At 34.6% G+C, this 23,529-nt stretch overlaps 1 protein-coding gene and 1 pseudogene across 1 annotated transcript in view; one reads left to right on the top strand and one right to left on the bottom strand.

The window, feature by feature from the left end:
- The window catches only part of NAALADL2 (N-acetylated alpha-linked acidic dipeptidase like 2), a 1,353,396-nt gene that overhangs the window by 241,948 nt on the left and 1,087,919 nt on the right, over nt 1-23,529 (top strand). The gene's annotated exons all lie outside the window — the stretch shown is intronic.
- On the bottom strand, nt 15,747-16,885 carry LOC122491721 (annotated as a pseudogene).

Raw genomic sequence — 23,529 nt, 5'->3', positions numbered from 1 at the left:
GATTATTGGTGCCGATTTAAACTTTTTTCTTAATTGATACCTGAGGTATAGAACTTTTTAAAATAACATTTATTTATTTATTTTGAGAGAGAAAGAGTGTGAGTGGGAGTGGGAGGGGCAGAGAGAGAGGGAGAGAGAGAGAATCCCAAGCAGGCTCCGCTCTGTCAGTGCAGAGCCCTATATGAGGCTTGAATTCACGGACCATCGTGAGATCATGACCTGAGCCAAAATCAAGAGTTGGATGCTTAACTGTCTCAGCCACCCAGGTATCCAAAACTTTTTCTACTTAGTCACTGTTTACCACAGTGACTTAGAACTAGGAGGAACCCCACCTGGAAAGGACATATCTAAAGGTTGAGGACATGTAGAGTTCCTGCAAATAGCCCTGATGCGTTTTGGTAAAACTTGTATTTCTTCTCCCTCAAGGTGAGAAGTGAAGACATAGTGATTAGGATGACACAAGCTATTGCTCAATCTCAGAGAAAGCCTCAGTTTCTTTATCTCTACTGTAAGAATAAAAATAAAAAAAATAGAGTTATTTGAAGATTAAAGAAGTTAATTTGTCTAAAGCTTCTAGCACAGTACCTCATATATGGGAACAATATGTGCTGTCAATTGTGATTATGTTATAGTTAGTATTACTTTAAACTTTAGCTCAGATAAAGCTATGTTTTTAGAAGTACTTTTACAAACTCCTTGGTCTGAGCTTTAAATGAAGAGTACAAGCAATATGAAATTTGCTTCTATGTCATTATAAAAAAGTTATTGAGGATATTATCAAAATTAGTGTCTCATTTATGAGGACTCACAGGAGAAACATGGAACAACTTTATCACTCACTTGCTTTCCTTATTAAGCAGAAAGCTTAAAACGTAATTTAACCTTTTCTAGATGACTCCTGGTTATTAAATATATCAATTAAGTTGCAGAAGTGGGGTTATATGCTGAGGTCTATTGAGTTGCAAAGGAATATTTGCCCCAAAAGAGATGAATGAGGCAAGATAACTTGACTAGAGTTAATAAAAGCATTCCTGTTCAGAGAAAACTTGGGAATACATTAAGTGTGAAATTTTATGTGATGGGATGGTTTGTAGGAAAACAATCAAAATCCTAACTTTGTAAGTGTGTAGAAATTCATGAAAAAAATTAGCTTGGCTGAATTTTTCTTATTTTTTTAAATATTTATTTATTTTTCAGAGACAGAGACAGAGCATGAGTGGGGGAGGGGCAGAGAGAGAGGGAGACACAGAATCCAAAGCAGGCTCTAGGCTCTGAGCTGTCAACACAGAGCCAGATGCGGAGCCCGAACCCAGAACCGCAAGATCATGACCTGAGCTGAAGTCAGAAGCTCAACCGACTGAGCCACCCAGGCACCCCAAGCTTGGCTGTAGTTTCATTACATTTGAATTATTTACTGTGGTGCTTATTTAGGGCCATAGTGTATGGCCATGTTGGGTGTGCACTCTGCAATTACAGTTGGGCCATTCACAGAGGCCAGGAAATAAGTGGTATTCCTTGAAACTGTTCAGTGAACAATCTCGTGATCTTGTAAGTGGCTCTGCGTTTATTATCTACTGATATCTATGTATTTTACATAGACTATACTCATATAACAAAGCAAGATTTTTTTTTAGTGTTTATTTTTGAGAGAGAGAGACAGAGTGAGAGCAAAGGAGAGGCAGAGAGAGAGGGAGACACAGAATCTGAAGCAGGCTCCAGGCTCTGAGATGTCAGCACAGAGCCTGACGTGGGACTTGGACTCACGAACCATGAGATCATGACCTGAGCTTAAGTTGGACACAAAGCAAAAGAATTTTTTTTATGTAAAGCTATATTGCTATTATTTAGCTGCTTTTCTATAGCAAATTTCAATATTAAATAACATAAAAATTGCTTACAAAGTGTTTTATGTAAATTGACATTGTTTAATTATACATTCCATTGCTCTTAACTAATATAAATTTACTTAGAAAAAAATGAAAATTAAATGTCTATCTAAATATGATAGCACGCCATGGGATAAAGCCATGCTGTTTTGCATTGAAGTTAACTCCTTTTAAACAGTGAGTGAAGTACAAATAAGATGAAATGGGTTTAAATCTTTATAGATATTGTCTTCCAAACATACATATTTATCTAGTTGTGCAAATAACACTGAAAAGTAATAGAGACCTTTGTTTACAATGTGTATCGTATTTCTTTTTCAAATGCAATTCAACCATCCCTCTGAAATGGGACAAAAATACATCATTGCTGAGAAAATAACATAAAATGAAAAATAGTAGTTGTAATTAAATGGAAAAATACATGTAAAGTCTAAATTTGAAGCAATTAATAAAATGACCTTGCTTCTTCATACAATATTTTATTATCAAAAAAAATTCAGTTTTGTACTACATATTCCTGTGACCACTTGACATATTGCATATAAGATCACCAGATTGTGGTTAAGCAAATAGTCTCACATTGACTTAACACTTTATCAATACATAAATCATGAACTATGAGCATCTTTTAATGGGGTTTTAGAAGCACAGTCTCATACCAATAAGCAATTAATGAATTTTTAATGACTACTTTCAAATACTAGCATCAATTGACGTGGACATAAATGTTTCTTTCTTAGATGTTGTGTTAACATAAAGTGCCTTTTTGGTGGCATCAGTTAAATATAGTATGTGTTTTTAAATGTGTATACCTATGTGTTTCATGTGTTATTCATTTAGTGTGTCGTGGTGGACAGTTTAACGAGCTGCATGTTTAGTTTCTGATATTTGGGTTGAATGATAATTCTGTTTGGTGCTCTTATCTCTGGCAGTTGCTGTGCTCCTGTGCCTGCTGCATTGTCTCATAATTTAAAGGGAATATTGATTTACTATCTCACTGGGTTGAATGTATTTGGCATTATATATGCCAAATGATGCAAATTTTTTTCTGTTCTTGAAGTCACTTGATAGATCACTGGAACCAACAAAGTCCCCTCAGTCTTCATGCTGTCTTTCAGAGCTTAAGATGGAGGAAGTTATAACATACCAAGGAAGGCGTGCCATAGTGGAACATTCGGTTGCTGAGCCACAATACTAGCTCACTATTTTTCATTTTGTAAATATCAGCACCATTTTTCATTTTAAGGTAGACTCTAAGTTCAGTCTTGTGGAAATTGTGTCTGTGTCTTGAACACTTATGCAGCAGTTCTTAGTAGACTTGCAAGAAAGAGGAAATTTAACTAGCTGATCCACAAATTAAGGGAAAGATATTTTCCTTTTAATTATGATAATTATGAAGACACTTTTTGGTCAATGGTAAGAAAATAAGAGAAACCAATAGTCCTGTGGTTATGAAAGGAAATTTCTGGATTTCCAACCTACAAGGAATTCATTAGACATGGATTCATGGACCTAGGTTCTGTGCCTTGTTCTGCATTTAGTTATTGATTGAATTTAGGGAAGATAGCTCCTTTAGGCCTCAATTTCTTTTCTGTATCATCTAGTCCTCACTCCTGGATGTGGGGCAGATAACTTCTATGCTTCCTTTAGGCTCTAATATTCTATATTTCTATAAGGAATACTGTGCAAGGAATTTAAATATTTTTACTAAACTCTCTATTAGATGAGCAAGTATAGAAATCATTTTCTGGACTTCCACATCTATTCTTATTTCACAGATAGCAAATTAACTATTTAAAAATATAAACATTTTATTGAAGTATAACATACATAAAGTATGCTGGTTAAAAATGTTAAGCTTAGGGTGCCTGGGTGGTTTAGTCAGGTTAAGCGTCCAATTCTTCATTTCGGCTTATGGTTCATGACCATAGTGGGTTAGTGCTGAACCCACTTGGGATTTTCTTTCTCCCTCTCTCTCTCATCCTCTCCTGCGCGCGCGCTCTCTCTCTCTCTCTCTCTCTCTCTCTCTCTCAAAATAAATAAATAAACGATTAAAAATGTTAAGCTTGATGAATTTTTTTCAGGGTAAAGATTATACCATGAATTCTCTACCCATCAGAAAACAATATTATTATTACTCCAGGAACCCTCCTTCTTCCCCAAAGATAGCCATCATCCTGATTTTTAACACCATAGATTACATACACCTCTTACTGAACTTTATAAAAATGGAATCATACAGGGGTGCCTGGGTGGCTCAGTCGGTTGAGCGTCCAACTTCAGCTCAGGTCATGCTCTCATGACTTGTGAGTTCAATCCTGTGTTGAGCTCTGTGCTGACAGCTCAGAGCCTGGAGCCTGCTTCGGGTTCTGTGTCTCCCTCTCTCTCTACCCTTCCCCTACTCACGCTCTTTCTCTCTCTTAAAATAAACATTAAAAATATTTTTTAAAAATGGGATCATACAGTATGTGCCTTTTTGCATCTGACTTTTTCAGTCAGAATTGTTACTGAGATTCACTCATTTTTCTGCTGGATCAGTAGTCCATTTGTTTTCATTACTATATACTCCACTGGAAAGACTGTGTCAGTTTATCTTGTTGACAGCCTTTTGATTATTTACATGAATATTATTGCTCTGGATATTTGTATTCATGCCTTTTAGTTAATATTATGATGAATTTTGGGGGGAGGGATAGATACCTAGTGTGTAATTGTTAGGCTATATGATATGCATATTTTCAGCTTTAGTAGATATCCACATGTTTTCCAATATGGGTGTTAAAATTTACATACCTGGAACAATAAATCATGCCTACATCACAATACTTCCTTTTAGATGAGATCAGGCACATTCAGGGTGGTATGACCATAGACACAACACTTCATTTTAAACATTTGGTATTGTCAGTATGTTTAACGTTAGCCATTCTGGTGGGTGAATGTGTTTGTTTTGTTCTGGTTTGTTTCTTCTGGATAACTGATGAGATTGATCAACTTTTCCTATGTCTATTGAACATCTTTTGAGATTTATCTTTTGAGCCAGGAAAGCCAAATTTTAACAGTGGGTTTTCAGTATAATTGTCAGTTTGTTTGAAAGTTTGTATTCCTTCAAGTTAGCTACAAAATAAGTTTGGTTGCTCCTATCTAAAAAAACCTTGAAATTGTGGGACTCAAAAGTTTCCCTAGCCCAACTATACAGTAGCCTTGGCAGATGATGATACAACTTTTTCAGAAATATCTGTACTGTTTCAAGGCAACCTGTTTCATTTGTGGAAAGCTCAGATTGTTATAAAACTATTTCTCATATTGATTCAAAATCTGCCTTTATATAATTTTGGTCTGATGACCCAAATATTGTTTTCTGGAACAATGCAGAATAAATTGATACTCTTTCCTCTCTGTTGAACCTTTACATATTTGAACAGAGCTCTCCCTCTTATGCCTTTTAGGCTCTGTGTCCAAAGGCTGAATCTAATTCTCACAACATTTCACATTTGTCTTGCTTGCTAGACCATTCATTCACTTTTCTACACATATTTCTGTGGACATACTGGAATTTGTCATTGACTTTCCAAATCTGTGATATTTGAAAATACAATTACTTTTCCACAGAACATCCTAAAATGCTGAATTGCAACCACTATGATCTATAAGCTATTATTAATTTTCAAGGTTAAATAAGTACTGTACTACTATCAGAAGAAAAAATATTCTATAGAAAATGTAAGTTCTGATTAAAGGCCAAGGACATAGTCCATTTTTATAATAAATAATATGGTATGTAAGTGGATAGTGAATGAAAGTGGTCATTGAAATCACATGTATAGGTGTTTGCAACCCTATCCATTTGCATTCCTATCAGTTTTGCATTAGGAGGATGTGAATTTTAGGCAATGAATTGTATTTTATATCTCTATTCCTGGAGAAACTAATTTTAATGTATTTAACATGAAGAAAACATGAAGTTAACTAAAAGTATTGGTACATTTGAGCATTATGTATGCAACCCAGCCCTAATATCTGGTGTTGTTACTTTTATTAGTTGGACTCATGTGACAGCTTCTCATCATTATATACTATTTCAGCTAATCTTCACAGTGCAATTATTGCAGTTTTACAGAAGAGAGTAGATGTTAGAGGATAAGTAACTTGCTCAGCATCATAGTGTAAGTATTCAGTAGAGCAAAGTTGAACCCAGGTTTGTGAAATTGAAATTCAAATGTCCATGTTCCTTCATGCATAGTTTGCTCCTTTGCACATGCAGATGTTTTTGTACTGTATTAGCTTCCTAGAGATGCTCTAACAAATACCAGAGACTGGATGGCTTAAAGCAATGGAACTTTATTCTCTTATAATCCAGAGACTAGAAGTCCACGATCAGGTTGTTGACAGGGAAGAATCCCACTGGAGGCTCTGAGAGAAAATCTGGTCAGTCCCTGTCTTCTACCTTCTGGTGGTAGCTGGCAATCCTTGGCATTCTTGGTTTGTGGGTGCGTCACTGTAATCTTTGTCTCTTGGCATTCTCTCTGTGTCAGAATTTCTTTTATAATAATACCAGTCATTGGACTTAGGGTCCATCATGATCCAGTGTGATTTTGACTTAACTTGATTACATCTGTGAAGACTTTCAAAAAAGATCATATTAATAAGTATTGGCAGTTGGGACTTCAAAATATCTTTTGGGTGGAAAAACACAATTCAATTCACATGTCTGTGTAAAGGAAAATACATAATACACACTGATTTTTATTTGGATATAGTTAGCATGTAATAGCAAAATATATAGGTACCAGATGTTTTTATTAAGTCAAACAAAGATTTTGATAATTAGCATTCTCATTAAACTGCGTCTATGCAGTATTATTCATAGATGTACAGGAATTGCCAATTTTAAGAGCATGAACACAAACTATTTTCAACTACTTGCAAGCACTAAAAGTGAATTGTAAGTATTAAATACTTACAATTATTGAATTATTACTTCTGAAACAAATACAGTGTCTTCTCTAATTAAAAAAATAACTACACTCCTGGGCACACGGGTGGCTCAGTTAGGCTTCCTACTGTTGATCTCAGCTCGGGTCTTGATCTCAGTGTTGTGAGTTCATGCCCCTCATTGGGCTCTGCACTATGTATGAAGCCTACTAAAAAAATATCATTATAATAAATTAAAAATAATAACTGTACTCCAGTATAAATTTTGTTATTAAAAAAATTTTTTAATGTTCATTTATTTTTGAGAGAGAGAGAGACAGAGCATGAGCTGGGGAGGGCCATAAAGAGAGGGAGACACAGAATCCGAAGCAGGCTCGGAGCTCCAGGCTCCGAGCTGTCAGCATAGAGCCTGACATGGGCTTGAACTCATGGACCATGAGATCATGACCTGAGCCAAAGTCAGATGCTTAACCAACTGAGCCATTCAAGTGCCCCTGAATTTTGTTATTTTTAAGGAAGTCAATGTCTAGCAGCACCTGGGTGGCTCAGTCAGTTAAGTGTCCTGGTTTGTGAAATTGAGCCCTGCATTGGGCTCTATGCTGATAGCGTGGAGGCTGCTTGGAATTTTCTCTCTCCTTCTCTCTCTTTGCCTCTCGTGTGCATGCTCACACACACTCTCTCAAATAAACTTAAAAAAATTTCAGTGTCCTTATAGATAATTTTCTTTGAGGAGCAGCTTAAAATTTATGGTTTCCAATTGTCATTAAATGCAGTATTTGTGTAGTAGTATTTGCTTTCTGTAAATAAACTAAGGTGGAAATAGCCTTTGAAAGCACAAATCTGCATTTATGGATACAAATTTGATTTATCTGGCATTGCAGAACTTCAGCCATCATTACTTTTTAAGAAATACTTCTTTGTGATAAAAAATGCATAACTTCGAATTTATCATTTTTATGATTTGTAAGTATACAATTAAGTAGCATTAAGTATATTCACAGCATTGTACAGTAGATCTCTTGAACTTTTTCATCCTGTAAAACTGAAACTATACACATTGAACAACAACTCCTCATTTCTCCCTCCCCTCAGTCCTTGGCAACCATTATTCTACTTTATATTTCTATGAGTTTGACTAATTTAAATTCTTCACATAAGTGGAATCAACAGTATTTGAATTTTTGTGACTGGTTTACTTTACTAGCATAATGTCTTCAAAGGTACATTCATGCTGTAGCACATGACAGGATTTCCTTACCATTTAAACCTTAGTAGTATTCAGGGGACCTGGGTGGCTCAGTTGGTTAAGCTTCGACTTTGGCTCAGATCATGATCTCAAGGTTTGTGGATTTGAGCCCTGCAATGGGCTCTGTGCTGACAGCTTGGAGCCAGGGACCTGCTTCACATTCTGTGTCTCCCTCTCTGTCTCTCTCTGCCCCACCCCCAGTCACACCCCATCTCTCTCTCTCTCTCTCAAAAATAGACATTAAAAAAAACCTTAATAGTAATCCATGGTTTTTATATACCACATTTTCTTTTTACATTTATCTATCAGTGAATATGGATTGCTTTCACCTCTTGACTGTGTGAGTAGTGCTGCTATGAACATAGATGTGCAAATATTTCCGAATTATGTGATGTGTGTGTATATATTCCTTAAGTCCTAATATAAGGATATTCTAAACTTTGTTATTAAGGTAAGCAAGAGACAACTGTGATTCACATATTCTCTGTCCTTGATTGACTCCACTGCCTCAACACAATGCATTTCAATGTCGACTTTTCTGCTCCCACATTGGATACTAGCTAAACTTTGGTTCTCTACCCTCCAACCTTGGAACATAGCCATTTCTGTAAAAAGCTTAAAAGTAGAACAGGGCTGCAAATGCCAACAAAAGTATGTTTATATGCTCAAAGGCATTTTGTCAAAAGATATGGAAAAAATTCTCCTGATTCAGTCAACATTCAGCATGTTTATTGAGGACCTACTATGGGTCACACTCTATTTATTCTTTCATAACAGAACAGTGAGTAAGTCTGGAAAGAAAATCCCTGCCCTACTGGAGCTTATATTTTTTGTGAGACAAATGGTGGTGGTGGTGTTCATGGTGATGATGTGTCTGTATATTCTATGTTAGGGAGAAATACTTGTTAATAAGAAAATAGAGTGGAGAAAAAGAATGGGAAGTGTCAGGGCGCATAATTTTACATAAGGTAGGAAAGAGAGGTCTAGCTCAGATGGCTTTTGAGTAAAGATATGATGGTTAAGGAGTGAATCATGGGGTTATCTAAGAGCATTTCAGGCAGTGAGAGCAGCAAGTGCAAGGGCCTTGTGGTGAGAAAAGCCTACTGAAGGTGTCACTGTCATTCAAATGGAGGGGTGGGAAGAGAGTGGGAACAAAGTCAGAGGGAGCAAGGAACTTGTAGGTCATTATAAAGACTCTGGTTTGTACTGTGATTGAAATGGGAAACTATTGTGAACTTTTGAGCAGAATGGGGACAGGCTCTGACCTATGCTTTCAAAATATCACTCTGGCTGCTAGACTGATGAGAGCACATTAAAGGATGGTCAGTCTTAGTTAATGATGCATAGAATTTTTTTTTTTTTAAATGAAAGTAAAGAAGACATTTTGGCATAATGGAATTAGGCAAACAAAATACTTTTTTTGCTGGGGGAATTTCAACATAGATTCCTAAATAGGTTTTACAAGCTCACTTTGTAGTATTGTTCAAGGTGTCGGGTCTAATAGGTAAATGACATCCTTTTCCGTCAAGAAACACAATTTGACTGTAATACAAATTCAGTTTCATAATAGAAGGAAGAATAAATAATAAGGGATTTGGAAGAAGAAACATTTGCTTTAGACTGTGGGGATCTGGGATAGCTTTATAGATGGGAATATATTTGACATGGGCCTTGAAAGAATAAAAGAAAATTGGCAGGTTAAAAATGTGGAGAGACAGGCATTCTAAACCAAGGCACAAAAATGCTTTGTTACTGTAGGTAATGAAATGTACAAATACTGTGATATTGAGCCTCTTAGTTTTAAGGGAAAATGTCCCCATATTTACCTAAATACCGTACCGTTGAACCCTTTCCCCCATATATTTGTCATTTTTGTGCTTTTTAAAGGATTTCTAACATAATACTGAAATTATTTATTGAATATTAACTTTTTGTGGAAAAATTCAAAGAATTCCTTTAGTTAACCATTTACATTTCTATTGGGCCCAGAGTAGGTATAGAAAGAAGCATGATTGGGATGATGAAGGAAAGGGTTTATTTATTTTTTATACTGTTATTTTTCTCTTCCTTTACTTCCTTTCTCCCTCATCTCTTTCTTTGTCTCTGCTATTTTGTCTGACTTTCTCCTCTCACTCCAGAGTCTACAGTGACCTGGATGTAATAATAAATGTATATTTATTTATGTTTGCAACTGACTTTGTTTTTTAACAAGGTAAATACTTTATAGATTATCTAATTAAAAAAATTGAGTAGTCATTAATTTTTGTTTTGTGATTTAGTTTTCCTGGGCAGGAAAAAGTTTATCAACTTAGTTATAGGTTATATTCATTTTTGATACCTGGCTGAATAGAGTTCATTTTCTAAATGTAATTTAACTTTTGGTCCATCCCTTTATTGTTTTAAAGATTTCTGCTATAAATTCCTATAAATGCTATACATTTGCCTTACCTTTATTAAATAGCTGTTCTTGAGTATATAATGTGAGCTTCAACAGATGTTTTGTTCGGTTACTGACTTTTGGAGGTAAGTATTCTATTTTTAAATTTACTGTTTAGGGGATAAAAACCTATGGAAGCTTTGAGATTATTTCTAGTTGTGAAGAGAGACTATTTAGGGATGACATTTGCACCTGAGAGTTGCTGCAGAAATGGGTTCATCTAGTTAACCTTCATCCGAATTGCCATCTTCTACGTTATCCTATGAAACAACTGGAGAAGGAGAAAATGTTAATAAGGAAGCTTTTCAGGATTAATTTTTTTTTTCATTTTCAGAAAGTGAAGTGTTTGCCACTTTCCATGTTAAATAAGGTTCCTTGCTTGGCAACATAGGCTTTGCTGCAGTAATTGTGTGCTCGCAGCAAATACTTGATGGTGGAGAAGACAAGTGCAAAAAGCAATTTTTGCAACAGCCAACCAGAACAGCCTGTTCTGTTCCCAATAAATTAATGGATTTAACCTTGCAGCTGTAGCAGTGTTATTATGCAAATATACTCTGAGTATTATGAAAGCCAACTGATTCTCTATAGAGAAAGTTGTTTCTTTCTTCCTCAGAATTCTGAGTGACTAGATAATTGACACATTGTGTAACCATGTTAAGTGAAGAAAAAAATATTTTCAGTAAATCTACTGAGTTTTATTTTATGTTCCAATGTTTTCAGCAATTTACTGAGGCTTTTACTTAGAACAATATTATTTAGCCCAGTAAATTCAAGTGTCCACAGACAACCTCCTAGAAAAGGGAAGGAAGGAAAAATATTATGTGGCTCTTTGTGTTATGTTTTTAATCCAGGCAGAAATTAAAATTTCCTTTAGTGTTATTCAAGTGTAATGGTCTGATTGTACTGAATATCTTCGAAGCAATATATTTGCATTCTGATCCATGATAGACTAGAGAACGGTGCACTAATTATTTGATCAAGTTGATAGCCACTTTGGTTTTTAAAGCTGATCTTAGATTTATACCACATATAAAACACTTACAGTTGAAAGTTCACACTTGGTAATTGACCAAATATGAAGATCACTCAAAGGACTCTTCACTAGATTGAAGTTCCATGGCTAATGCAATCTTTGATTTAAAAATATTTAAAAAGAGAAAGTATAAGAGTGAGAGCATTGGTGGCTTCATTGTGGTAAGGCACTACAGCTGATGGGGAAAATGATGATCTTGGGAATCCGTTCAACCATTTTATATGAATAATATACAATATATTATATTTTGGTTTGTTATAGCTGATACTCACCTTAGGTGAGTTTTATACTATTAGATCATATAAAATACATTTAAAAATTACTTGAAAGTGTTATGAAACCATTCTGTACATATTCAGATATTAGGGATTATAATAACTGCAGCTATATAGTTTTAAAGAACACTGCTTTGGAATCTGAAGTCCTAGATTTTTGTGCTTTGAGTTCTTTAACCTCTTAAAACAGCTTCATCTAAAAATAATAATGCCTTAGAATAGATTTAACTAAGAATAGATTTCAATATATTTAGAGGAGTCTTATAAACCTTAAGTCACAAGGTAAATATATTTATTCTTTAAAGTGATTAGTCTATGCTTATTGTCTTTATATTTCAGTAAAACATTATAAACCACCATTTCACTTCAAGTTAATAATTCTTGCTTTTGCATTCCAAACAAAATGTTTTGAAGTTAGTATCTGTTTAAAAAGTTTTATCAAGTAAGTCATTACATAAGTATAAAAACTAACAATGATTCACATATGGTAACTATAACATTGCCATAACTTTTCAAAAACTCTTTGTCATGCACACCCTTTGTATTACTTACCATCCATCCATTCTTTCCTGTATTTTTATAATATCCTGAGTCCTTTTGTATCCAATACTCAGCTTGTATTTATATAAATTCTTCTCCTTATCATATCTCTGTTTTCCCCTAGTCTCATGGTGACTCAATCCTGAATTTGGGTTTTTTTTTTACATTGCTTTTAATTTTTACAGTTTGACACATATGTTTATGTCCTTAAACAATATATAGTTTTCATGATTTTGGACTTCAAGATCATGTTGAATTTCCTCTCTTGGGATTTTTTTTTTCATTTAACATCATTTTGTCATTCTTATTATAATATTAATGTAATTATACATTACATACATATGTTGTGCATATTAATTATGTAATCAACTAATGTTCACCTCTGTATTATATTTCATTATGTGATTATGCCATTGTAAGCTTCCTTTTTCTCCTGTCAATGACATTTGGTTTCTTTCGTTTCTTTTCTTTTGTGTTTCTAATATAGGCAGTGCTTCTATACAGCTGGTTCTCATTATTCATAGTAGTTATGTTTAATAAAGTTGATTAGAACACAGAATTAGCCAATACTACATCATTGACCCCAGAGGAAATACAGGGATAAGTTCCTGGGAGCCTCTGGTCACAACATTTTCTTCAATCAATACATAAACTTGTTTTATGTGTGTTTCTATTTAAAGACACCTTATGTAATATATATTGTTGATTCATTGACATTGAACTCATGGTCAGCAACACTATAACTCATGACTGAATGAACCTTATCCAACACATGGATTTTCTCCATGAGACACAACACAGCTTCTTGCATTTAGTAACATGAGACAGCACTTCAGTAGTACACTGGAGGCCATCAGAGACAGCAAAATCATACACGAAGAGCACAAAATGCAAGAAAAAAAATGTGCCACTCAATAGACTACAGGAAAGACACTTGTTTATAGTATGAGAGGGTCTCTTTGTTTAACCTCAGGTGGGAATGTATACCTAAGATGATGTAAGTTTTTCACTACTCTGTGCATGTATACATCTTCCAATGGAAACAGAAGCATATTAAGTTACAAATAAATTTTAGAGAATAGGTGAATCCACAAATAAAGAATTTACGAAGAGAATAGACAGTATGTATATATTTTACTGAAGTGCTTATCAAACACCAGCATAATAAAATTCAGGTTTCTGGTGCAACCCACCTCCCCCCCGCCCTCCCCCCCCCCCCCCCCCCGAGATTTTGATTTAGTAGGTCTGGTGTATGTAGTACCTGAGAATTTGCATTTCTAACTAGGTTTTGGATGATGCTGATAATGCTAATTCATGGAATTCACTTTGCAAAGCTCTTTCTTATTAGATAGATATAACAATTCTCTAAGGCATATACCTTCCTGGAGTTGCCAGCTCAAAAATCTAAGCACTTTGTATTTACCTTCAACTTTAGTTGCAGGATGACATTTTTTCCCCAGATTGGTTGTACAAATTTACCTTGTATATCAGTAGTATTGTGATTATTCCTTGTTATTACCAGTATTGGATATTATCAGACTTTTTATATTTTGCCAGTCATTTGATTTTATTTGTATTTCTATAATCACTGATAAAGTTGAGCATCTTTTATGTTTATTTGCCTTAGTACATATTGTACAAACTACCTGTACAATTCTTCTACACATTTGCCGGTGGGTTGTTGGTGGGCTGACTCATGTGAGTGCATGCATGTTTGGAATAATTCTATCTTGTTGGTGGATTTCACTTTTTCTTTACATTAACATTCAGAAAACTTAATTTTATCAGATATCCTTTAATTTCACAGACAATATGATACGTATTGTATAAGAAGTGCACAATAGTTTTGTAGTACAATTTCATTAGTTTTACAGTACAATTTCAAAGTGTATACAAACTGGAATACAGAGAGTAAACACTGGTGTATGGATGGCATTATTGAGCTTTGGATAAACTGCATACAAAACTTGCAATTCAAGTATTAGCCAATCTGGAAACTACTTCTCATAATATAAAGTTGATACTTTGCGATGCAAAATATTTTTTTTACTAAACTATATAAACATTTAAAATAATCATTAAGAACTCAACTTTAGAATTTATAAAGATTAGCTATAAAAATATATTGCCAGTCACTTTTCTTATAAATGTACCATTGATTGGGGCGCCTGGGTGGCTCAGTCGGTTAAGCATTCAACTTTGGCTCAGGTCATGATCTCCTGGTTTGTGGGTTCGAGCCCCACATTGGGCTCTGTGCTGACAGCTCAGACCCTGGAGCCTGCTTCGCATTCTGTGTCTCCCACCCTCTTGGTGCTTCCCCTGCTCATGCTCTGTCTCTATCTCAAAAATAAATAAACATTAAATTAAAAAAAATAACCATACTATTTTAGAATCTGATAAACCTTACATTAAATTGATTATAAAATCCTCTTGGAAAACTTTGGTATGCATCCTCAGAAGGTTTTTTAAAAATGCTCTAGGGGTGCCTGGGTGGCTGAGTCGGTTGAGCGTCCGACTTTGGCTCAGGTCATGATCTCATGGTCCGTGAGTTTGAGCCCTGTGTGGGGCTCTGTGCTGACAGCTCAGAGCCTGGAGCCTGCTTCAGATTCTCTCTCCCTTTCTCTGCCCCTCCCCCACTCACGCTCTGTTTCTCCTTTCCTATCAAAAATAAATAAACTTAAAAAAAAATTTTTTTTAATGCTCTAATATCAGGGCGCCTGGGTGGCTCAGTCAGTTAAGCATCGGACTTCAGTTCAAGTAATGATCTCACAGTTTGTGAGTTTGAACCCCTGTCACGCTCTGTGTTGACAGCTCAGAGCCTGGAGCCTTCTTCAGATTCTGTATCTCCCTCTCTCTCTGTTCCTCCCTACTTGCACTCTGTCTCTCTGTCTCTCTCTCAAAAATAAATAAACATTTAAAAAATTAAAAAAATACTCTAATATCATTTCAAGAGCCTGTAAACATTCCATTCTATTAAAGCACAACCGAATAGGTAATGTATATTCAACTGCACACAGAATATAGAATCAAAAAACAATTTATTATATATTTGTAGAAAATCTCAATGACCAGAGTAACCAAAAAACAAACCACTTAAAAGTATCAAACTTTTAAATAGAAAAGTATCAAACATTTAAACAGAAGTTCTCTTTCCATTCTGATAAAAAAATGTTACAAAATCACCCTACTCCATTCATATATCTTAGATGCCTTTGAGGACAAAACCTCAAAAATAGTTAAACACAAGTCTCAAAACCCGTCTCAAGTCCAAGAAACAAACTTAAAAAAAACATTTCAACGATCTGACAATAGAACAAGTATAATCAGAACACATAATTTATATATTTACTTATATATTAGCTTTTCTATTTGTAATTTAGAATTATTGGCAGAAATAAAACATATAAACACACACAATTGAAAAATGTAAACTTTAGGAAATGGTAAGAAATGCAAACCTATAAGGTAAACTGATTTATTTTAAAAATCCATTTACCAAATTTCATCTTCTCTGTCATTTTTGGATTATTGTCATTTAGGAAATTCAAACTGGTGAAAGCTCACTTCCCGCTTCTTGAGTGGGTTTCATTTTTCCAGAGCTTCCAGCTGTGTCAGTGACTTCCTTGAGCTCATTTTCCATTTTATCTTCTATCACCAGATCTCTTGCATAAGGTATTTATCTTTGAATTGCAAAAGCCTAAATAAAATGCTTCATTTTTGGCCTTTTAATTTATAAACCTCCTCTAAAAAGAAAAGAAATCCCATATAAATTTTAGGAAGTCTGCAAAAATATTTTCTTAATCAAATACCTTTATGGGAATAAAGATCCTTCAAAGTTTTTAACTCTTCTATTAGAGTTTTATTTTGATTTTCCAAGACTGCAACCTGATTTTCCAGGCATTTCACATATTCTTTCTTCTTTCTGAGACATTCTTGTGCAGCTTCTCTGTTTTTCATTGACCTATTTCTCTTTTCAGTTGGGGGTCATCTGTCTTAGTTGTCTGAGATATAAGTGTCACAGGAAATATCATTACCACAGGTTGTGGCAGCGAAATAGCTGAAGGGGTGGTACAGATCTGATATGTGTGCATATCTCCTGATGCAGTTTGTACAACCACCTGGTTGCTAGGCACAAGTATTTGCTGTCCATCGGAGGTCTGTGCATGCTGGAGAATTGTTGTCCCTTGCTGAGTACTGACTGAATTTGTCATGGTTAATGTCTGAAGTCCCTATACTCCATCTGTGCCTGAACTGGCCAGTTGTAAGTCTCCCTTTGGGGCAATGGCAATGTACTGTCCATTGCTGGTTTGATAGATGGGAGTTGGGACAGACATACAAGTGACAGCAGAAACTCCAGGGTTTTCTCTGTCTTCTGTTCTGCCCCATGTATCTTCAGAAGATAAACCTTTCAAAATTTTTCTGCTAGATGCACACCATGCTAGGATCCCGCAGGCTTTCTGTGAAGAGCCTATACCGTCTGATGAGTCCTGAGACTCCTCACTTTTATGATAAAGATGATACCATTGCACCTGTGGTGGGTGAACTGTCATTCATAATAATGAAAAAAATATATAAAACACTTAAAACACTTAAAAATAAATTTCACAAAAATGTCCCAGAATCCCAAACTTCACTTTATGGCATTATTAAAGGACAGAAAATAATGTGAATAATTGTAGAAAATAATGTGAATAATGTGAATATCTTAATGAAGATATTCTGTGATCCTAAATGGAATGACTTAACACTTAAAATCCATCCCAAATTACAGTGGTGAGACATGATCCCATTTTTCGGAGCTTAAGGCATGGGAGGAAACAATGGACTGTTCACATTGGTTACTTGAAGGTGGTTGATTAGAAGGGATAGGGAAGTGCTACTTAATGTTTTACACAACTCTGTGTTGCATTTGTTCAATTAACTTTTCACTTTTGTTAGAGTAGCAATTTTTGTGTGGGCTTTGGATGTGCACAGACTCTATCTTCTCCATGTTTACTCTTTATTTAATAGCAACATTTTCTTGGGAAAGTCATTTTACCTATCTGTGCCTCAATTTCTGCCTCTTTAAAGTGAGGTTAATAATGGTTATTACCAGGGGTGCCTGGCTGGCTCAGTTGGTTAAACATCCCACTCTTGGTTTTGGCTCAGGTCATAATCTCAAGGTTTGGTGAGTTTGAGTCTCGCTTTAGGCTCCGTACTCCCACTGCTTGGGATTTTCTGTCTCCCTCTCTCTCTGCCTCTCCTCCATTCGTGCTGTCTCTCTCTCAAAATAAATAAATAAATAAATAAATAAATAAATAAATAAATAAATAAATAAATCAAATACAATAAGTAAATTTAAAAAAATCAGTCTGTAGGGTGCCTGGATGGCTAAGTCAGTTAAGCATCTGACTCTGACTCAGGTCATCAGCATTGGTTGAGCTCGAGCCCCACTTCAGGTGAGCATGAGCCCCACTTTGGGGTGAGCCATGCTTCTCTCTCTCTCCCTCTCTCTCTACCCCTTGCTTACTTACACCTTCTCTCTTTCTCAAAAAAAAATAAATAAATAAAGGTTTAGCAGAGTGTACACTCTTAGCAAGTGGAAGCTATTCTGTCTCTGAAATAAGGGGCCTTATTCTGATAGTGCTTCTCCTCCGATCTGTTCATGTGTAATAATAGCTCCCTGCTCCGACCCCAGACAGTTATGGTGTAGAGGAAAGGACATCAGGTCTAAATACATGGAGCACTGAACTTAGTAAGTTTGAATACTATAGGATTGGTACAATACTGCATAAATAATGCTTTACATTTTTTTCATAAATTTTTATTATAGGCAGCCTGACAAATTTACATCTGTGGTAGCTTATAAAATTGCTAAACCAGTCAAGCTGTTAGAATTGAAATTTTGCTATCTCTTGACTTACATGGGTACCTGTTTTGTTAACTTATATAAAACATATGGACACTGGATTATTATTTGACTTTGTAATATTAATAATGTGTTTTTACTCATTTTCAAAACATCTCATTCTTTCCTTTTCTTTTTTTCTTAAGTGAGTTCTACACCCATTGTGGGGCTTGAACTCACAACCCTGAGAGCAAGAATTGACTGACAGGTTAGGCTTAGTCAGCCAGGTGCCTCCAATATATCTCATTCTAGAAGCACATTAAAAATATAGAGTAACCAGATATTTTCTACTGAAGGATATTTTTAAAAGTTAATGATTAAAAACCACTTCATGCCAATTTCTTTTACAGTTTTCAAAGTGTTATGAAACTTGTTTTTGTTCCCAGTAGATTTAAATATACTTTGATTACATCATCTGCAATGTATATTTAGCCTTAAAGTTAATTTCCCATTTAAAAGCACCTCAATTTGAAAGAAAATATGTTTCCTTTTTTAATTCAAGCTCCCAAATGCTTGATAAAATCATGGCTTTTGAGTCTTCATTGGTAACTACCACTTGGAGGATCTTTTGCCCTGTGCTTTGTGTGAATCTGCAGGCATGTTCCAGTGTCTCTTATCACAGTGACACTCCCATTAAGAAGGGTACTAAGTTAAGTGTATTTTTCTTGATTTTGTTTGCTTTGACAGTTGTCAGAAGACAAATATTTCAGAATATTTTTCCCAAAGTGTTATAGTTTTACAGTTTACCTGACACTAGGAAGAAATGTGTCATTATTATAGCTCATTTTCCTTATTTTATTTTAAATTTTGAAGTCTCAACTTAACTGACAGTGTCTGCTTTTGGATATTTTGAGCCATGTTCAAAATTGCTGTCCTAAAGACTTAAAATACACACAATGATGTGTTACTTAGAAAATAATGGGGTGCCTGGGTGGCTTAGTCAGTTGAGCATCTGATTTGATTTTGGTTCAGGTCATCATCTTATAGTCATGAGATTGAGCCCGGATAGATGCTTAGCATGGAGTCTGCTTAATTTTCTCGGTCTTCCCTGCTTCCTCTACTGGCCCCCATCCCCTCCAACACTCTGTCTGTCTCTAAAAAAATAAAGAAAATAATATAATAACATGAATTTTGGTCATGAGATTTAAAAACAAAGGATGTGATAAGCAGTACAAGTAAATTAGTCATTCACTGAAAAACTATTTTTGAAATGCAAAGACTTGGTGCTGTAATTACACTAGTGATGAAAAATAAACATAAGGCCCATAAGCCTACCTTTGTATAGCTTACATTCTAATGGGAATTCTAATATTGATCAGGTAAAATCACACATATACACAGGAAGGGATAAGACTCCTCTAATAACCCAAAAGGTGGGTAGGCTTAACTGAGAAGAGGAAAGTGTATTCCAGGCAAAAGGGAATGGAATAAGTAGGAGGGACTGGGGGAGTGCTGAGAGAATTGGCTTTTGAGACACAGGCTGAATGATCTTGCAGAAAATGAAAACAGAATCAAGCAGAACCTTTGGGACAAAGGACTTGATGATTGTTAGATTAGATTCCTTCTTGTCAGTAGCTATCTACAACAGTTAATCATTATCAAGGGTTTCTGTGTATAACACATACAAACATCCACATCTTCCTGTGTATAAGACATTTAAAATAAACATTTAAAATTATGCTGATGATTGGGGCACCTGAGTAGCTCAGTCCATTAAGCATCCAATTCTTGATTTTGGCTCAGCTCATGATCTCATGGTTCATAAGATTGAGACCCGCCCTATGTCAGGCTCTGCACTGACAACATGGACCCTGTTTGGGCTTCTCTGTCTCCCTCTCCCTCTGCCCTCTCCTGCTCCCACTTTCTCTCTCTCAAAATAATTAAATAAACTTAAATAAATAAATAAAATTATGCTGATGAGTCAGAAGGGCATAATTACTTTATGAGCTGTAAATTTAGACATCCTTGAATTCATTCCTTTTTTCCCGAGAGAAACCTAAAAAAGTTTTAGCTGACTAGTTCAAAAGGAACCTGTTTTTATATTAAAATTTTAACTGTCTATCCATAGTATCAACAATATCATTATACTTTGGTTATCATAGAACATTAAATTAACCTCCCTTATTTTTAAATTAATGACTAATTTAAAATTTAAATATTGCCTATAATTTTCATGGTTCGTAAAGAAATACTTGATATCTAACCAACTTGCATTTGAATAGGCTCTTCTGTTACTGAATACAAGAATTCCATGCATGGTAGGAGCAGGACTTATCAGGCATTGGGGCTTGCTTCTGGTAGAGATACATAAAAATATTTTTATACATCATGCATTATTCCTCAGTTCCTTCTAAAAATGGCTCATCTGTTGTTTTTATTATTAGATGTAGGATGTTTCAGTTATAAAATTGAAGACAATTATTATGTTCATAATTGAGTCTCTTGTGTGAGGGTATATACCATTTAAATATCTTGGCGTCAGCTTATTGATTTTGCTCAGGGTCAAAATTAGAAGCACCATCAATAATCTCAATACAGCATAATGTGCACGGTACAAAGTTTAAATATTTAGTCACTGAGTTGACTCTTACAATGTCAAGGGGAAAACACAGTTAATAGGATAATAAGTACCTAAAGTGATACTAAAGAAGAACTAAGTGTGTCTAAGTCAGATTATTTGTTTCTCATATGATGAGCAGACATGAGAAATCATTTTTTTATCTTAAAATTTATATTTTATCATTGTTAAAAACAAATACAAAGCAAATACTAAATTTTGAGCACTTCATATATTTTACTAGTTATGGCATGTCTACTTGGTGTTAGATTCAGAGAGAAGCCCACATGTCCACTAAATAAAAAATTCAAGAGAAATGGAAATTCAACCAGAGGTGAGAGTACTAAAATTGCACCTATTACAACCACCTTATTTTGTCTAGTGTTAGTGTGCTTTATTTCAAAATTGTACATAAGAAAAATAGGGTAAATTAAGGAAAATAACTAAATTGTAAAAGTACCAAATATTATACAAACTTGATTTCCCAAATGCAGTTATTATACATACATACATACATACATACATACATACATACATACATACTTACTTACTTATGTAGAGAGAGAGAGCAAGAGTGAGAGCATCCACAAGAGAGCTTGCTTCTGGTAGAGATACATATAGATGTATATGTGCATGTAATTAAATGTATTTCTAGCATTTTTCAGTCATTTAGTGTTTATTGAACTTTACCCTGGTAATATAAAAGAGAAGAATTAGAAGAATATAAGTAACTTTTATAAAAGAAAATGTTAGTTCAGTGTGACAATTTTAGTTTTGTCCTAATACGATAGACTAATATTCATCATACCATGCTTACAATTTAAAGTGAAAATGAGAAGCTTTTTTTTTTTTTCCAAAAGCTATAAAGTGTTCAACAGCTTGGGCTGTTTAAAATAGCTTAGGTTTTTAGGATTATATTAGGGAGAGTTTTTAAAGAAACATTTGTATTTCAAGTTTTAATTTAATGATTAGGTTTCAATGCTTTACATTTAGGGGATATATAGGCTTCAGTTTTCTCTCATGTGCAGGTACTTATTAAAAGAGGTTTGTTGTTTCATCCAGTTAATTTGCATGTTAAAATCACACACTCTTCTTATACATAAACTTCTTTTGTATATACTAGATTTACATTTTTCTAAGATCCTGAAATTAATAATAGGATTGTTATAGAACCTTTGTATGTCATGTGTTTAGAATTTGGAGATTCAGATGGAGTAACTAATAAATAATTAACCTTTACTTGATCAATAGAAATTATAGATTAATTAAGCACATCTGAATGAGAAATTGTTCCTTATATGGTTTTATTCCCCATTTTATAGAAAATCAAGGAAATGAATTATCTGTTTAAATAATTTAATGGAATCACATCTTAATATTTACCAGTCATTTTTGGATGCACAATGCCTTAAAGTTCTGCCATAAAGTTAGTCATAATGAATGCAATTGAATTTCTCTAAAATACTTAGACTTTACAGCTATTCTCAATATCCTCACCTAGATTAGTTTTTTTCTATAATTTTTAAAATGTAACTAACTATACGTAGTGTTTCAGTTATCTACTTTTCTAAGACTAATATGGCAACTTATTGAAAAGACTATCTTTCATGAATGTGTTCCATAATTTGTAGACGGTACCTATGCATATGGCAGTTATATGTTTATTAAATATGTGGTTCTTTTAAAACTTAAAACCCATTCCTATGGGGCGCCTGGGTGGCTCAGTCGGCTAAGCGGCCGACTTCAGCTCAGGTCATGATCTCGCAGTCCATGAGTTCGAGCCCCACGTCGGGCTCTGTGCTGACAGCTCAGAGCCTGGAGCCTGTTTCAGATTCTGTGTCTCCCTCTCTCTCTGCACCTCCCCCGTTCATTCTCTGTCTCTCTCTGTCTCAAAAATAAATAAACATTAAAAAAAATTAAAACTTAAAACCCATTCCTGTTCAAAATTCTTAGAAGAGTATGGAAGTTTATTTCCTTATCTTTGTAAGGAACCTGAGTCAAACCAAGAAGCTATATCATTAACAGTGAGCTATTAGGTGAACTCCCATTAAAGTTATAGAAAAAGGAGACAAGGGTTTTCTCATCACCTGACCACTATGATAAAGTGAATCTTAGGGGGAAAAAAGTATTTTGCGTCTGGATTGTTACTCTTAGTTAAAAATATATTTTCTAAAAAATAATAAAATAAAATAAAATAAAATAAAATAAAATAAAATAAAATAAAATAATAAAATAAATTGTTTTCTTACTCTGTAAATGGTTACTAGAGATAATATTTTATGGGGCAAAAAATTTTGGAGTCTGGATCCAGCACTAACTGACTGCTTACTTACACTTGTTCAAAACAACATGTTATCTTCAGACTCTCTGTAAACTGGTTATGTCAAAACTGACAAAAATCTGTCATGGAGTTGTTACAAGAACACCCTGAGGATAATAGATATGAAAAACTTTATGAGTGGTAGGACAGTACTAGATTTGGTATGATAATTAATAGTGAAAACAATAAGCACAATATTTAATTCATTTTTATGAACCTGTTTTATTCCCCCTTCATGAACTGTACATTCTACTTGTCAATATTATTTAGTATTCTCTCTAAACGTGCTGCATTTTCTACCTATTTTGCACTGACATTTTTGTTAGTCTTTTCCCTATACTTGGACTGCCCTTTGTCTATAATATCTGTTCATTAAAGGAGTCCTCAGCTTTCAAGATCCACAAGAATACCAA

This window comes from Prionailurus bengalensis, chromosome C2 (genome assembly GCF_016509475.1).
Source record: "Prionailurus bengalensis isolate Pbe53 chromosome C2, Fcat_Pben_1.1_paternal_pri, whole genome shotgun sequence".
In the NCBI taxonomy this organism is placed as follows: domain Eukaryota; kingdom Metazoa; phylum Chordata; class Mammalia; order Carnivora; family Felidae; genus Prionailurus; species Prionailurus bengalensis.
Note: the sequence above shows the minus strand (reverse complement) of the source record. Positions and strands in the feature narration are given on the sequence as shown.